The sequence below is a fragment of the Artemia sp. Qi Xiang Cuo genome, chromosome 1, assembly GCF_049724085.1.
Source record: "Artemia sp. Qi Xiang Cuo chromosome 1, ASM4972408v1, whole genome shotgun sequence".
NCBI classification, from domain to species: Eukaryota; Metazoa; Arthropoda; class Branchiopoda; order Anostraca; family Artemiidae; genus Artemia; species Artemia sp. Qi Xiang Cuo.
Window position 1 is genome coordinate 40415704 of NC_142794.1, and position 19104 is coordinate 40434807.

The following is a 19104-nucleotide window of genomic DNA, read 5'->3' on the forward strand; positions in this document are numbered from 1 at the left end:
TGCCTCATTAGGGTACATCTTAATTTCTATTCAAAGCATGTATTACTACTTTCGTCCGATCTTGAAATCATCTAGATGTAAGAACGCCTTAGTATTATGCTTAGTAAATTTGCTTCTTTTTAGTAGCTCAATTTCAGTAGAAGTTCCCTTTGGTCCAGTAAATCAGATATAAACCGGCCATCTCAATTAGCTTAACCGGAGACTTGAGAATACCTTCGCTTTTTGTATCAGCCGTAATAAATGGTCAAATCGTAAAATGAATTGACATCAATTGTTTCAGAGAATAGCAACTATTGAAACATCTCGGCCGTAATAAATAGTCAGTGATCTTAGGCTCGCTACCGTTCAAAAAAAGGGATGGGGTGGCTCACATCAGCTGCAGTTGGTTTGAGAGTGGGTTCTAGGGTAATCAGGGATGCTTACAACAAATATTGGGGTGCACAAGTTCGCACGCGTGTAGAACATGGTCATTTTAGCCTATAATGTCAAATTTGGCCTATAACGACGTCATACCGCCCTTGATTTTTTTTTTACATGGTAAAATAAATTGAAAACTTTAATAACTTGACATGTTCTGAATCCTAAGAAAGAGTACTTTCACCTGGTATTTTTAGTTTTCCCCGCAACTTTTATTTCTCTAGTTAACCCCTATTTAATTTTGAAAACAAGGGTTTTTTAATATACTTTTTCTTAGTTTTTTCGGTTTTTCTGAAATTTTTGCGGACATAAGTATATTTTTTTATGCTTTGTTTGAATCCTGCTAGTCATTACGAGTCAAACTTTGTGCCTTTTTTCCAAAAAAATATTAATTCTTGAGCAACTAATTATTTTTTCTAAATAGCGTCATAGCTTTCAGAAATCAGCCTACAAGGACCTATTTTTTTTTTTTTTTTTTTTTTTAGCTGTTAAAAAAATGAAAACGAATAAAACTGCACATCATTCGAACCGTCCGACTGTCTTTTACGTGTTGTTAATAAAAACAAAGTCGAGACTTGGATCTGCAAGAATATATAACGGTTTGAACAAGAAAATCCCATCCCCCCAAAAAAAGAAAATTTTCTGAATAGTGGCGTTTTACTCTAAATATTTTCAAAACAACCTATAATTTTTATTTCACCAAACTATAGATCCTTCTTTTTTTAATCAAATAATTTATTTACATTCTATACAACTAATATTTTTAACCAGGGAAAAAAAAAACAACAGATGCCTCGTTCTGCGATCGCATGCACGAATTTGGAATCCACAGCAATAAAAAAAAGCCGAGGATCTTACATATTGGGTTTTAGTTGCATAAAGTACTTAGCCATAAAAGGCTAATTTCTCCTTTATAGGCTAAAATCGTCAAGTTCTAAATTAGTGCGAGCATGTGCACCCCAATATTCGTTTTAAGCACTTAGATAACTTCGGCATCCATACTCAAACCAACTGCGGCTGATGTGAGCCACCCCCTCTCTTTTTCTGAACGATAGCGAGCCTTGGACCACTGACTGGGCAGTGGTCCATTGCATAAAATACTGAAAACTACGACATAAAAGGAAAGGATTTGGTATTTTTATTTGATCTAGCTAAAGGTTTATAAAAGGTTTTCTAACCATTTAAAGGTTATAATTTAAATCTTTTTTAAGCTTTAAAGGTTTATAAGTGGCAATTTTGTTGTTAGGTAAACAACCATGCCGTTTTGCAGCATTGCATGCGATCTGGTTTTAGAGTCGACCGTGAATCTTGACATCAAAGGTCATCGAAGAGTTTCTGGTATCTTTGGTGCGTCAACGGATGAAAATGCCTGGGATCGATATCTGGCTACTCTCCCCTTTCTCACAGGAGTCACCAGAACGCTGAAAGCAAACCTTAATATCGATGACAAGACAATGAAGCATCATGAAGATACCACTGCGTTTACGAATCCGACAATAACAGGTAAAAATCGGGCTATGGGCTTGGTGGAGTTGCTCGGAAACCCATTCAACACGACGAGAACAGAGGTCTACAAATTTATGACAGGGGATAGAGCTCCTGAAGCCGTAGCAAATAGTATACTGAACTTTCGAGACATTGGCTTCGAAGCCATGAGCTCATATCTCGACGGGACATCCACGAAAGTAAAAGTTGTGGCATAGTACAAACTTTCGCCTCTGTTGCCAAAAAAGGACAAAAGAAAGAGCCAAAAAGACATATTTTTGGGAAACTGAGCTGCTTAAACGAGCTCTGCGTCTTGCAAATTCAACACAAACTTCGTCCCTCTGTGATCTGCGGAAGTACGAGCTACAGCCATATCCGGCCTCACTTGCAGTATTATCATCAAGTCTTAGGGAGCCTCAGCTACGTACTGGTACAAAGTCAACAGCCTTGAACTACATTCTGCAACAGTCTGGCTTGCAGTCATGGCCAAAACTTATTCCACATACGCTTTTTGAAGACTCTCCTCGATCTGACTATATAGTTGATGTCATGAGTGTCATAAGGTTTTATCGACCAGAACAAAATGAGACGCTAGCATATTTTGGAATAAGAGTTTACGATGGGATTCTTAGAAACATACCCGAAGCTTGTCAGTCCATCCATTTGGTTGGTGACAGTTATGACGGTCTTAGTGACGATAGAACCCATGATGACTACTCGTTCAACCTCAAAGAAGCATCTGGCTGTCAAGAAAGAAGAAGAGATCCTAAAGGAAATTAATTAAAAAAACTTTTTCCACAAAATAAGTTTTTCAAAGAAAAGTAAAGAACTCCATTAAACAAAAAATGAGCAAAAATAAAATAAAATAATCTATCAAGCTCGAAACTACCACAAATCAGCATCGATAAATAAATGAAACCCAACACGAACAGAAATTAAAATAAATAACCGAGTCAAACTCAAAACGAGCGGAAATTATCATAAGTTGGGCGCAAAACCCCTATGGCTTCCCAAGGCCAGAACATAATTTGCACTTTATTGAAAAAAATATAAATGAATGCGCATTGTCAGTTTAATATTCGTAAACTGATATTTCGTAATCAAAATGTAAATATTATTTGATTGATTAAAGTTATAAAAATAAAAACATTTACATTTTTTTCAGTAAAGCGCATATTTTGTTCTGGCAATATCATACGCAGCGGTAGCGTGCTGCCTATGATATTTCCTGCCCGTTCACTTCCTCCAGCAAAGTTGCAACACACTGGGACGGGATTCTCAGTAGTCGCTCAGCCAAAGGTCGACTCTTGAAAGTTCTTTTCGGGGTCTTGGAGTGCAATTTTTCGACCAGTCTGATGGTTCATCTCGCTGTAGGTTTCGAGAGTCGACATAAAGCTGTTACAATTACGCCTCGTGGAAGCTCTGTTGCTGACGATATCTCGTCTTGCCATGAGGAGGCGGAAACTCGGGTATTATACCACACAGTAGTTGCCGCAAGACAAAAGAGCACACTTGTGATAATACAAGCCAATGATACTGATATCGTCTTACTAGCTGCATATTACTTCCAGTATCTTGCTAGTCTCGGCCTCAAGCAGCTCTGGGTTAAGTTTCTGTGCTACTGCATACCTATGCATACGGCAGCACAAAAACTAGGGGTAACATTTTTCAACGCCTTGCCGCTTGTTCACAGCTTGAGTGGATGTGACCCCACAAGCTTTCTGTATGGAATTGGAAAGGTTCGCTTTTTTCGAGCTGTGAAGTCTTCATAACTTTGTTGGGGTCTTTGGGTGATGAAGTTCGAGCCGTTATCTGTACAAAGTGATTGTTTAGTCAACGTCCGTAAGCAGCTTGTGGTTACAGTGTATGGCAGAAGTGCGACTAACTTCAATAGTCTGAATCATCTTCGAGCACATTTGTACCCAAGATTGGAGGATTTGCGGGGTTTACCACCAACTGATACCTCGTTTCTGCTTCATTTAAAAAGGTCCATTTTCCAGTCACTGATTTGAATCCAAAACCACAAGCCCTGTATTGATTTACCTCAGGATACCGATATGGGCTGGAGAATTGAAGATCCTGAACTAAAGCCAGACCTAGTTTTTGCGATGTTGCATGGGCTAGCATTGCTTTTTTTTGCAACTGTGACAAGACGAAGTGCGGCTCGCACTGCAATGCTCCAAAATAGGTTTCTGTGACAGCGCATGCAAGTGTAGAGCTGACCCCCAAAAATGCCTACTTTTCGATGTGAATCAGAACAGGTCCCAAGACGAAGATGAAGAAGAAAAAAAAATTTGAGCCACAGTTTCATGTTCAGTTTTAGATATTTGATTTTTTATTTGTTTTGATATTAAACGGCCAATGCAGTCGTTTAAACCTTACTTTCAGCTGCTCATGAAATTTACCGTCTACTACATCAGTGGCCGTTGACCCAAGCTAACCGATTGGATCATTGGCCCCTGCTATGCTGGGATTTAAAGAAAATAATATTTTAAATCAGCCTTAGTCACCTCTGCACCGCACGTTCACACGGCTTCGCCACCTTGAGGCTCGTCATATGAGCCTACGTAAGCCAAATTGTATCTAATACTACAAAAAAGTAAATAGTTGCTAGAGAATTAAGATTTTTTGGAAAAGAGGCACATAGTTTGACTCGTAATGACGAGCAGAATTCAAATAAAGCATAAAAAACATACCAAATTCGCGCATGCGATCGCAGAACTAGGGATCTGTTTTTTTCCCTCGTTAAAAATATTAGTTCTATAGAATGTAAATACAGGATTTGATTCAAAAACGAGCGATCTATCGTTTGGTGAGATAAAAATCATGGGTTGTGTTGAAAATATTTCGAGTAAAACGCCACTATTCAGAATTTTTTTTTTTTGGGGGGGTGGGGTGTTTCCCTTGTTCAAACGCTTGTATATTCTTGCAGATTCAAGTCTCGCCTTTGTTTTTATTAACAACACGTAAAGGACATTCTGATGGTTCAAATGATTTGCAGTTTGATTCGTTTTTATTTTTTTTAACAGCTAAAAAAAAATATAAAAAAACTTGGTCATTGTAGGCTAATTTCTGAAAGCTATGACGTTATTTAGAAAAAATAAATAGTTACTCAAGGATTAAGATTTTAAAAAAGAGGTGCATGGTTTGACTCGTAATAACAAGCAGAATTCAAATAAAGGATAAAAAAAATATACTTATATAAGTAAAAATTTCAGAAAAATCTAAGAAACTAAGAATAAGTATATTTAAAAACCTTGTTTTCAAAATTAGATAAAGGTTAACAAAAAAAATAAAGGTTGTGGGGAACAACTAAAAATACAAGGTGAAAGTAATTGTTCTTATAATTCAGAATATGTCTAGTTTATAAAGTTTTCAATTTATTTTATCGTGTAAATAAAATCAAGAGCGGTATGACGTCGTTATTGGCCAAATTTGACTTTAGAGGTTATAACACAGTTTATATAATTATCCAGTAAGTTTACCGCAGATGATTTCTGGTTCTTAATTTTCGGTGCGAACAAAAAGCTCCTCCCACTTATTTTTGCACTTATTGTCCACTTATTGGTTGAGCCGGCCAAGTGGTTTTGTCAGTTCTTGTTCCGTAGGTGATTATTCTTTGTCTACCCGTGAAAAGATCTAATGCCACTTATGTTTATATCTGCAAAAACGTTCTCTGGATTACTCGCATCTCGGTCCGGGTTTTTATAATGGGTGAGATAGGGAAAGATCATACTGGATAATTATATAAACTGTGGGCTAAAATGACCAAGTTCTACACGCGTGCGAACTTGTGCACCCCAATACTCGTTATAAGCACTCTCGATTACCCTGGAATCCACCCTCAAATTAAATGCAGCGAATGTGAGCCACCCCTTGAAAGATAACGGTCCCTGGATCACTGACTAAAACAGTTGAAGACCCAATTCAGTCCAGTTTTGTAAAAGACTAAATTGAATATCGTAAGGGGTTGTGACATTACAAGTTTTTAGAGCAAGACCCAAAACTACCGGAAAAAACTACTTATTTAACAAAAGGCTAGAGATTGACTAAGATTTAGAGAAGGGACGGAACAAAACTGGTCTCTAAACAAATCACAATTAAGCGCTAAACAAATAAAACATAGACATCTAAAATAAACGGAGGTTGTCTTGTGAGGAGATCAGATTAGGAAGGAGAGAAACTTTGGTAAGTAACCTTTCTTTAACTAATTATGGCAACTACCTGCCTTGTCTCAATTTCTTTCAAATGTAAGATTAAAATAATAATATAAAACCTTTTCGTCACTTTGTTTAAACTGAGATATCCTATTTTGTGTTGAACTGAGTTGTCAATTATATCCTTTGAGGTCCCTTTTTGGCCCTAACTATAGTTAGAGCTGTACCTTCCTCTTTGAAAGACTTACAAATTTGGTTTACTAGAGCATTGAGTCTCTTGGATAATTCAAAGTAGCTTTTCGGCTTATTCTGATTTAATTCCTTTGGTTAAGGTATTTCATTAAAGTCTATCTTGATCACAGCGGAAGGCTTTGATTACGCTTTAAATAGCTTAAGGTCCTTCTTATATTTTATTTTGATTAGGTTACGGGTTTTATAACTTTCTCTTTTCCATTTTTCATAGTTAAGGAGAGTCAATCAAATCTATAGCATTATTGAAAGACAACTCAATCTGAAATTGATTAATCTTAAGATTTGTCCCTCTTTTAAGGACCCCAGTGGCTGCTTTCCCAGAAACTTAAAATTACTGCAGATTGTGCAGCAGGGAGAATTAACTTGGAATAACCAGTTACTAACCTGGCGGGTAACTCACAACAAGGAACAGAAATCTAATAGAATTTTGCACGCCCCCCCCTCAACTTAGTGTGTCTTGGAACTTAAGCTCAGTGTTTATAATGTATATCATACATATAAATTCGAATTCCCTAGACTCTGGTTTTTGGTTACCTCCTAGATTCGTTCTCTGCTGTCTATACGTTGGAGTTTGAATTCTGAGGAGAAATCTATCCCTTTCCAACTTGTTCTTTTACCTCTCCAATTCTTTCTGTGCTGTCTATACAGCTAGGGTAGCCGTTATGTTTATACAGAGGGGCTAGGGAGAGGGAAGTGTTATTAGTAGAGTTAAGAATTAAAAGTTCTTTCCTCAGTCTAGGGAAATTCTGTCAAAGGTCTTCCTTGTTGAAGTAAAGTTTACTTAAGGTCCAAGGAGCAATTATTCTTGCTAAGAGAAATAATTGATAAATACCTTGTCTCGAGTTAAACTAACAAATTCGTGACAACTGGTGAGAGAAATAATTGGTTAATGCCTTGTTTCGATTTGAATTAAAAAATTTGTGTGCTATCATTTGTAGTTATTCCGAGTTCTTAGCTTACTTCGGAAGCCTTTAAGTTACTTTCTCACATCCTATTTTAACTACTTTTGACTGATCAAATAAAACTTGAAATAGTAGTACCACCATTCCGGACCTAATTAGCAGAATTTAGCTTATCTGATAATTTGGATTAAAAGATTCTAATACCACAGACTCGAGCCTTAACTAGTTATTCACGTCTACTTTATTAGAAATATTCAGTAGTCCTGAACTTTACCATAGACCTTCTTTCTCGGTGACGACACCTGGTCAGTAGGGGCAGCCTCCTTGGGTAACAGAGGCACGCACCATACCGCACTAACCAATTTCAACGGAAACCATTTTGGAATGTCTATTCAATATCAAGAAATTCAACATTTTCTCCTCTTTTTATTCTTATCAAGTTTAAGATTAAAATCAAGTTTTGAAAAAATTAAGATTAAGATTAAGGGATTAAAAGATTAAGGGAGGTAAGTACCGATACGAACTAAATCGCTTCGGTAAATAAAACCACCAACTTAATTGATTGTTTCCTCAAGAGCCTTGGGTGAATAATTTGATAGATTCAAATCAATACGTTAAGAAAGAGCATTAAGCAATGCAAGTTACACAAAGTCTGCTAAAGGCAGCAATCATAAGTTAGAAAGGGGCAAAGGAGCAATACCCCTGTCTACCCCTGTGTGTTTCTGGTCCTCAGAGGTGGGCAACGTTACAACAGGTGACAGCAGTACTCAAGTTCGTTATAACTTCCGTTTAAGTGGGGGAGGATGAATAAATTTGTAAATTTAGGCCAAATTTAGTACTTTTTCTCTTCCAAGAAGGTGTGAGTTCAATTTTTCCAGCGGTTGTTTATTGCCTGGACGTGGCAAAAAGGTTTGAAACAGTTGGATTTGAGTAGCAATTTTGACAGTGTTTACCATTTTAGAATTTTTTCCTTTTTTTCTAACGAGTCTTCGTCTGTAGCTTAAGGATTTTTTAGTACTAGTACGGTTGGTATTTTGGGATCAGGAGGTGGTTGAGTCGAGACACACGACATCCTCTGGAGATGAAAGAGCTAACTCCAGAGTAAAGTTCACAAAGCAGATAAATGTAGATCCCCAAACCGTATTGTTCAGCAAAATTGGTCTTTTTTTCTTGACGAGTGGAAAGTGGAGTATTAAGCACTACTAGGGAATAAGGTCCCGACTGCTTTTTTTGTATAGGTAAAGAGGAAATGGAAAAATTCCAGACAGAGGGTCCAGAGATTGGAGTAGCAGTAAAGGAAATAATGAAATTGGAAAATACCCCTTAAACTTAAATGCTCCCCAAATTGCTTATGGGAAAGGTGAAAAGATTAAGGGAGGTATTGAAAACAGACGAGCCACACTGGGTTAATTAGGCCCTTTGAGGGATGCGTGCCAATTTTATTTCATCTAAGCACTCTGGGACTAATAAATGTCCAGTAGGGGTGAACCCAGTACTAAGATTACTGAGGGGGATCTTCCCTCTATGAGAGGGAACAGGTTTGGAAGGGATAGATGTTTGACCTCAGGATCTATCCATGGCAAACTTGGTGAAGTCAGGATGAAAGGAGTTGGTCCAAACACTTGTGGATACGAAGGCGGGACAGTTTTTGGGGGAATGAAACTAGTTCCTGCAGAGGGCAGGTTCTGGTGGTGGTACCTGCCACGACAAGTATTCTCTATGGAAGTGATGGCGTGGAGAATTGGGATGGGTCTTCCACCCACGGATCCAGACGCCAAGAGGGTGAATTTCAGGCTAACGAACAATTTCCAAGATATGACATTTCTGGTAGAGCTCAGAACCAGAAATCTTAAGTTTGGGAAAAGAAGAAAATCATTTTTTAGTAAAAACGTTAGGAGATCTCCATTTGGTTCCCGTGGACAGCTTATTGTATGCAACGAGTGAAGTAAGTAGAGACGTCAATTTAAGATCATTTCAACAAAAAACTAGTTAATGGAGTCATCCCTTTCATGCATGCGAGGTCTTTTTTTAGAACCCACATGGGTGCTATCAAAACCTTAAATAAATTAAGACAATGTACTGCAAAATTTTAGCAATACATTGCAAAACATTATACTATAATGTTTTGAAAATATGCATTGCCAGATTGAGGAGGCAGTAAAGAATTGAGACCTCTATTTGAGAAGATATAAAGTTAGTGCTATTTACCCCCACTCTTACAGAGAATATTTTCACTAGTTACCCCTTTCATATTTGGTCAGTTGATACCACAGGAAAGTTGCAATTTGTCGCGAATGATGACCAATACACATTATTAAATATATTGTAGTAGCACCAATTAAAGACCATTGATGAGATTGAAACACAATGCCCGTAGGGATTAGAATATTTCTGAAATTAAAAGGCACTCAATTCAGCTATGAATCAGCTATCAGCCAAGTAACATCGTTTGGCTAGTGCTTTTAACCTAGGTTGATGTGAGATAAAATGAATTGAAATAGCAAAGTGGGCGGAGTTTGTTCTGTGAATGCGAAAAAGTTATTTTTATGTATGGAGACTGCAGTAGAAGACGAAGTATCGCCGCTAGTAGTACAAGATCATTGACCTCCAATGAGATAGAATACTACCAGTACAAGATGACAGCCAATCAGAGGGCTACAATCCACGGTCGAACAAGATCACGTGCCTCTTTCTAGACCAATCAGGGAGTCAGAAATACTAACGGGAAGTGATGCAACGAATATAAGGAAGGATTTTTGGTATAGTTGATATTAGTGTGAGAATAGAATTCAAGGAGTGAAAATAGTTTGACTTTACTCGCTTATTTATTCATTGAGATATATTTGCAATAATTAGTGGAATGTTCACACTATTAGAAGTTGATAGTGGAGTTGGTAGCAGCAGCAATGATACAAGAGCGCCAAACATTTCGGTAGAAATAACGAGAGGATTACGGCTTTGTCTTGAATGGGATGAAGTCTATGCAAGATATGTACTATCATTGAGCAAATTTAAATTGGAGGACCAATTATGCTTTGCTGCAAAAGTTGATAGAGCACATGTGAATAGACTTCAAAGTGCTTTAAATGCAATAATAAAGCATATAGAGGACAATAAGTTATATCGGTAATTGTATATGTGTAATATATATTATTGTTGTAATTATGATCACGCACAATAAAATCGTTTCGAAATCGAAATGTCTTCTTTCTTTTTTTGTTAGATATTTTAGATTATCAAATGTTCATTAAGCAAAATGAATCATGGTTAGTCTAGAGTCAGCAATGAAAGTTCTAGGATTGAAAAGTAAATAAATTTGAGAAAGGGAGAACTAGGTCGAATCTTGTAACTAGGGAAAATAATTTGATTTTGGATGACGATTTTCCCGAGTTATCTCTTCAACGGAAGATATTTTCTCAGGGAACACTTGACAATATAACGAAAACTAATTCTCCCCCATCGGACTATTGTATGAAGCTTTTACGGTGTGACTCAAATACTTTTACTCAATTTATTGACATATTAATTGAAACAAAGCAGAATAATATCGTGCATATACTTTTGAAAACATTGCCATTGATTCTTTGTAGATGGGCCTCTCTTCGAAAGAGGTTATGTAACGTCACAGAGTTACTCCTCTCCTATCCCCCTCTGAATTTATCGAACGAGGATCAGTTTCTTTTTAGCTGTGAGAGAGTTGACATCGGAAACCACTAAATGTTCTATACATGTCCACTATGTATGTATACTCTTGGCAGTTGGTCATCATGTGAGAATTGTACAATTATTGAAGAATATAATGAAAAGTGTAAATTATTCAATCCTTGTAAATTACATAGAGGATATGCAGTACAACTTAAAGGCTGTAATTCATGTCTTGAAGAGGTTCTGTGACTCTCACCCTAGAGGGCAACTATGCTCCAATTGCTATTAAGACAAATCTGATCAGTGGGAGAATACTTATCCTGGTATGATTGGAAAGAACCCCACACGTTATTTTAGTCTATTTCTACGAGATTGGTATCGTCGTGGTTTTAAAATATTTTGGGAGGAAGAATAAGCTCTACGATTCAACTGTTGGGGTAACAAGACAATTTGGTTTCTACGTCATCGTTGTGACGACACTGCCTATTAAGACTATAAACCTAGTGATTTTTATTTGGCAGTTCCCGAATGTGATTCACCATTTGAAAACACTGTATGTGATATTGCTTCAAATAGACAAATTCAAACACGTGAAATTCACAATATGAATGCAAATAGTATCATTGACTATACAAAGAGACATGACAAGAGTGAAGTTACATTGTACTGTAAAAAATGTAACCCTGACTTTGCAGCCAATCAAGATAAATATACATTGAATTCAAATGATCTACAAGTATTAGTGATTCTCGACAGTTGCCTATACACCAAAGAAAAAGAAGAAATCTAAAATCTAGAATAAAGACATTGTTGTTTTGTATATTTTTTTTATTAATAAACAAATTCACATACATTTTTTAAGCACTTTACTCGCAGGGCACTAAAATCAATAATATACAGGTCTCAGAGGATATTTTCCACCATAAAGTCGTTCAGACGTGGATTGTCTACGTAAATGTTGAGAAACTGCTTGTAAGTATAGCCGTGACATCTGAACATGAAATATAGTGCTTGGAAACCGCAACTTTTAGTCGTCAGACCCTACACTCTCTTCTGATTTTGAATAATAGTTTTCCCACTGCTTTCAATATAGTTGTTGATGTGTGGAGTGTAGAATGTATAGGGTAGGCCGAGAGGATCAAAAAATTCAATCGTCTTCATTGTTTGGAAGATGGACAACCAATGGCCAGTACTCACACTCGACGGACTGCTATTAACAATGATTAGGGTATTGTTTGCACTTTGAATTTTTCCAAGGAAGTCCGAGGGTAGACAATATGATCTGTATTTGGACATTTAGGGATCCATATAAAATACATTGATTATTTGACTGGTGTTCATGGTGCAAGGTCTAGTATAACACTACCTTCGGGAGTGATTTCCCAATAGGTTTCAAATTGATTTAATGAGATTAGTGCAATACTCTCAGGTAATGGGTCAGCAAATGTGCACTCTAAACGCACATTCCCCGTTCGTACTATACTCATATCCTGGGTGCCAGTCAGGTCTACTATAATGATACCATGTGTTTTAGCGAACATTTCTTCGGTTATACCATTTTTAAATAGTTGTGAATCATGATCTAGGGTTTGCATTGTCAACTCATACAATGTCCTATAGGATTTATGAAAAGATATTGTAGAGTGGGATTCCATTTACTTTGCAGACAAGAAATGAAAGCCCAAACATCTCAAATTTATGTGGACCCACAGTTCACGATCCTATTGCACTAGCGCTTTTTAGAAATGCCAATGCCAATTTTGACAAAATTTTGCCACTGATAAAGGATGAGTCGGTGAAGGTGCGCGAGCCTGTGGCAATATGAAGTTGATTGGTGATTGTATGAGGAACAAGTAGTTAAATAATATTTCAACTGGCTCTAAGTTTTTTGCACTGCCAAGGCAACAGAACTCATAACCTGTTGTTTTCCTGCATGTAGCATTGCCGAGGTGAGGGAGAGGGTTACATCAGGATTGGCAGGAAGTTTCTTTCGTAAAATGAAATTGAATGGAGCAAGCGTCAATTTTATATCCACTTTAATATTTGGTGGTAGCCATTGGGGTATATTAAATATTTCATAATATATTTTTCCAACTAGATGTAATTCACTAGTTGTAGCATTTTAAGTGCATCTTTACTGTCAGTATCTGTAATATATTCATATCCATTGGAGGTGCCTCTCAATTCCTTGTTTGACTTGGGTGTCATCAACATGAACTGCAAATAGCTTGTATAATTCGAGAGATTGTTGCTTGTGCTCACCAAAGTGCCATTTATGTAGACACTGATTTGACTAAATAAATTATGCAATATACAATTTTCATATGATATTCCATCAGCACGAACTGGCATTCCATTGTCGGATTTCTTGACTTTCATATGTAAATCTATAAATGTCGGAAGACATGTCGATAAAGTAGTCTTCATTGGAATAAATTTGAAAGTGGATATTATCGGAGAGGGGTTGTTGTGGATAAAATTGTTCATAGTATCCATGTTTTACGCTCACATCAACATTTTCTGCATTGAAAAGATTTAAAGATGAAGTGATTGAAGGTGGGAATCCTTATGTGGTAGATATGTTTCTCGACCTTTTTAAACCTTTTCCATTTTGTTGGAATTTCAATCGCTTGCCAAGGGTTCGCGCACTGGACCTAAGATTTTCCGAAGCACTTTTTTTAAAATCCTTGCCGGAGCTTCAATCGTATAGTGTAGAGGATACAAAATCTGTCGCAGCCGGTACAATATATTTTCTAGCCAGAGATAGTGCAGAGGGAAACAGCTTAGCAAACCAACTGCCAAGACCATAGCCAGACATTGATGAACGACCTTTGTAATAGTCCATTCTATTGCCTAGTAGTCTTGGGCCATGAGTATTAACATAGCAGTCAATATAAGGACAAATGAATACCGTTTTTCTATTAGACATCTTGTTTTTGAACACCGACAACGGTGGGTCAAAAAAGGCATGTAATCACAGCCAAACCTTTTGATATTGCTAGGGAATCACCTAGTTCCGTTATTAGTGTTAACAGGCAGAGTCCTTAATACGAAGTGTTTACGGGGATATACTGAAGATGTTTTTATTGTAATGATGAATATAATCTTGATTGGTTTTTCGTTCAAGAACTCGTAGGAGGGGGACATTGCTATTGCCATCTCTGGATGTTTCAACAAATGAAGCATAGAGAAATATACAAGTGTCCGTGGAGAAGGCAGGTGGGTAGTCAGCGAAAATAACCAAAGTGTTACCGGCACTTTTACCATTGATTATATTGAGTTTAAAACATCTTTTAGATCATCATGAGAATAACCTTTTCACTGGCAATAGATGAACTAATGTAGATCTTACCCTCTTCCTTTTATTAGTTGAAATGAAAGGCTCCTTTTTTACGAGCGGAAACTATTTTATTAATAGAACGACATAAATCATTCATACAGGTGAGTTCTTTGTAGGGTAATTCAATATATGGATAATCCATCCAATTGATCATTTGTATTTTATGCTGTTCACTATCGGGTGGTGGCGGCCAATCATAGGGTCTAATTTTTATGTCATATTTGCGATCTTTTCTCAGGACATCATTGGTATTTTTGAGAATACATTCAACTAGAGCCACTTCATACGCGCCGTCGAATTTGATAGTGGGAGAGAGTTTCGTCCAAAAATCACTTGTTTTATTCAAATCATTGTAGAGAGGGTCAGAGACATTGGACATGAACGTCACATAGAAATCATTGGACATTGTTAGCGTCTTCAGCTGCAACCCAAGAATCAAAATCAGAGTTGTATCCTTGCCAACAAACAAGCAACTGTCTCTTGCCCCTGCAAGTACGGCTCTTTAATATCTTTTCAATTTGATAAATTTCACTACTGTTTCTAACTTTTTCTAGTTCATATTCCTAAAAACCACCGAGGATCTCATCATTTTTGGTGTCTCGCAGCCTATATGTTGTGGGTTCGGTGTCTAGGATTTTGGACGCTTTAAAAAGCTCCATAAATAATTCCCCTTTTCAAAAATATTGGTGGTTCTATTAATGCGAACGGTATCGCCAACATTGAATTTTTTCTGCACGATTTTTTTGCACTGGAATTGTTTAAGAAAAGTGTCAAATGTTCAATTTTCACTGCAATGAACTTCCTGAGGGCTAACACATGACAGCGATCGATGTGGTCGTTGGTTATATATTTGCCTGATTTTATCTAAATCATGAATAAAAGCTGCAGTTTTTTTTCAGCGTGCAATATCTCGAAATTAATAGAAGAATTGTTCTTATCAGTCGTTCAGCCAATGCAGCCTCTATCGGACTTCGACTATGATATAGCTTTGTACTATATTTTTCCATAGAACCTTTTTGCACATGAGGATTAAGAAATTCGTTACCGCTGTCACTTTGAATTTTTTTCTAGCAATCTTGTTCAAGAATACTTTCTAAAGCCTTAGCAACTTCAACACCTATCTTTGATCGCAATGGAATGGCATATGCATAGCGACTAAGGAGACTGATTGTCACTAGAATATATTTTTAGGGTGTATTGTGACGTCTTTGAATCTCATCTAGAGTTAAAAGATCTGTTTGCATTATATGCAGAGGGAAAAAGGCTTTAGTTTGTCGATATTGTTTGCCACGTAGCCTACGATTTTGATGTAGAGTGTAACTCGGTTGATTTTCTAGATAGGCTACTCTTTTGCATTTTTAAAGTGCTGCCACCTACGTCAGAGGTAACTTTAGACAGTGTTGTGGGGGAACTTGTACTTCCCACTTCACCAATATTTTCATAGACATGTTTTAAAACTTCATCCATTTTGATCGCAAACACGTAGTGTAATGTCCACTCCCCTTTTGCACAATGGAGGGTGGTGCTTGTGACGGTGAGTTGATATCAATACTTCTTCGCTTTTGTCTAGCCGTCATCATTGGTGTTATCAAATCATTGCTGCTGCTTCTGCTGCTGCTACTAGGAGTGCTAGTATTATCCAAGATTTATTTAAAATCTTCTTCTCCTTCTTTTTTAAATGGTGGTATTGTTAGAGGACTGAAACCTCTACTATATTCTCTAAATTTCTCTAGAATTTGCTTATTGCCAATAAGACTTTTGGGAAAGTTTGATGTATTTAGAAAGGTGTATAGATTATTGTCAAATGATAAAAGTCCTTTACGATTTGTAACTATATCACAAATTAAATCAAGTATATTATAACTTTTCCCCTGAATTATAATTCGTTTCCCAGTCCTATCGACTTGAATTTGATGATGATCATCATTACTTTCCAACATGATATATGTTAATACTCTTTTACTCTGTTCTCGATAGGTCGATGGCAATAGGTTTCCAATTGATGTCACTATTTAATTCAATTCCTTCTCCTTTGATTGTGCTGTTGCTGCTGCAGAATCTTAAGGTGATGTTTCCTGTTTGGGGGGGGGATGGGGATCTGCAATTACTTTTCCTCTTGGCATTAGACAACTGTCCACACAGTTTCTGTAGACACTCAGGTCAAAATTATGTTTTACAAAGTGTGTAGGCACCCCTTTGCACGCCTGTTTTACCTCCTTGCCATGTGTTTCCACACGGTATAGTTTTGGACCGGGGAACACCCCATTGGATATTCAATCTCTCCCCGTCTCCGACTTTAACATTAATGTTTGATTGGGGGCCTGGCGTTTCACCAACTCCGTGTAGATGCTCTCATTCTAATTCGTGTAACCCATCCGCGGGCCAATGTGCACACCATTTACCAAATCTTCCAATAAATTTTCGGTTTTAACTTTTACCAACAGAGAATATGCGTCCCCGTAGTAAACCTGAACTTCCCTTCCCTTGGCCATTGTACCTTACACAACTTCTACAAGAAGGACAACAGAAGTGTTTTGACCATTTCTAGTAGTGAACTTTCCCCGCGATATTTTTAATCTGAACAACATTTCTCTTTTTTCTGTTATACCCTGAATTTGAATATATTGGGGGAGGGGGGGGGGCTAAAATTCATTTTCGACAGAAAAATGATTTTATTTGGAAAAACCAAAGAAAATTTGCTAAACAGAACTCACGTTATAAATTTGCGTAGCAAAAACTTCTAAATCCATTGTATTTGATGTTTCCTCCATTATGCTATGAAACGTACTCCTACTTTAGCCTCGAAACGCGAACAATATAAGCAAAGTCTCAAGATGGAATTGTGATGTAAGAGAACTTACGTAAATCCATGCTAATGAATTTCCCAGAAGTCTGCTCTGATGTAACCTTGTTATCCCAGTATTCCAACTGGTGATTGACCTAGAAAGAGGCACGTGATCTTGTTCGTCCACGGATTGAAGCCCTCTGATTGGCTGTCATCTTGTACTAGTCGTAATCTAGCTCATTGGAGGTCAATGATCTTGTACTACTAGCGTTAATACCTGGCCTTCTGCTGACTGCTAATTAATGATTACGCATAAACAGAAGTCAATTTATTTGCTGAGAGTTGTAAGCGAAGAGTTGAGGAGTTCCTGTTGGCAACTTATGTGTTAGCCAAGCATTAACGGCTTAGTGAACTGATCGTCGGCATTACGTGGATAAATAATAAGAAGGGGGCTCCCCCCCCCCTAGTAGTGTAGATGCCATTTTTTTCAGGTAGTCAAAAGTTATGGAAATTAGGTCTTTGAGAATGACACCTCCCACCACAACAGCACTCAGGGTAAGGAGTTCTTTTGTCCACTGTTTGAGCCAACTACCCATCCAGCCAGTATTTACCAAGTTTTCAATCGGAAAAAACAGCCTCGGATCGGACTTCCTTCTAGTAGACGACCAAATGCGCGTCCTAAGACAATTCTTACGGATACGTTCACTGTTACCCACTGCAATGTACGTGGTAGCCGATCCAAGTTGGATCACCTACAACACATGATGAATGAGGTCTCCCCTTCTGTGATGTGTGTATCCGAGACCGACCTGAATTCTAGTGTCATTGATAGTGAGACCAGCATTCCTGGTTACACTCTGCTCAGGCTGGATCGCTAAAGCCAGAGAAGCTCCACTTTTGATGGAGGTGGTGTTGCTATGTACCTACAAAATAACACCCCTTTTTGGCACTTTCGATTCCTAGCGATAAGGAGGTCCTTTGGGTTAAAGTAAACCTATCAAATAAATCGTTTGTTATTGGTACAGTCTATGACCCATCAAAGATGAAAATCACCGAACATCTGGAAGATAGCTTGGAATTTGTGAAGCAAACGTTCCCTAAATCAGGTATAATAATCCAAGGAGACTTCAACATTCATCATGGCCTCTGGCTGAAAAGTCGTTCGACTGATGCGGAGGGCGTAGCTCTGCTAGACCCTAGTCTTGCTTACGGCCTAGAACAACTTGTTGAATTCGACATTTATATCGGCCCTATTGGATCATCCAGGCTTGATCTCTTCTTAACTGATCATTCGGATTCCTTTAGTGTTGAAACGTATCCTTTTGCCAGCTACCATGTGGCAGTTATAGCTCATGGAAATCTCAAAATACATCCACCTGTAAAGCACGAGTGGATCATCAGGCAGTATCACCACACAGACTGGGATAGTCTGCAAAACTTCTTATCGGCAAAGCCGTGGAGTATATTTTTAAAAGAAGCCCCATATAAAGCAGCGGCACATTACGAAAAATTGATTATTGAGGCTATTGAGCAATTCGTCCCCTCAAAAACAGTAAAAATCTCATCTCGAGATAAGCCATGGTTCAATGCTGGTTGTAGAAAGACAATCAGGGCCAGAAAGAAGGCTCACAAGAAATGACGTTCAACTGAATCTGACAAGGACCGAGCTGCTTTTATTAGCGCTCGAAATGAGTCTGTTAAAGCTGTACGTCAAGCTAGAGCTAATTATAAGAAAAATTTTGTAGACAAACTGAAAATTGCCCCTGCAAAGCGGTGGTGGAGGGTCGTCAAAGAAGCTCTACCGTCATCTAAATCAACATCAATTCCCTCGCTTCAAATTGAAGGGAAGATGATCCAGTCCGGCAAGGAGAAGGCAGATGTTCTTGCACAAGCCTTTTCAAAGGTCTCCCAACTTGATGAGGACGGAGTCTCCCCTCCTCCCTTTCCGCCACGAACAGATGCAAAAATCACCAGCGTTAACATAACTACCAGGAAGGTGCTCAGAACGCTAAGCCAGCTAGATGTCACCAAAGCTTCAGGACCTGACAAAATTCCCAATTTCATCCTTAAAAGATGTGCCCCTGAACTTTCTGTTCCTCTTGCCTTTCTATAGAAAATACT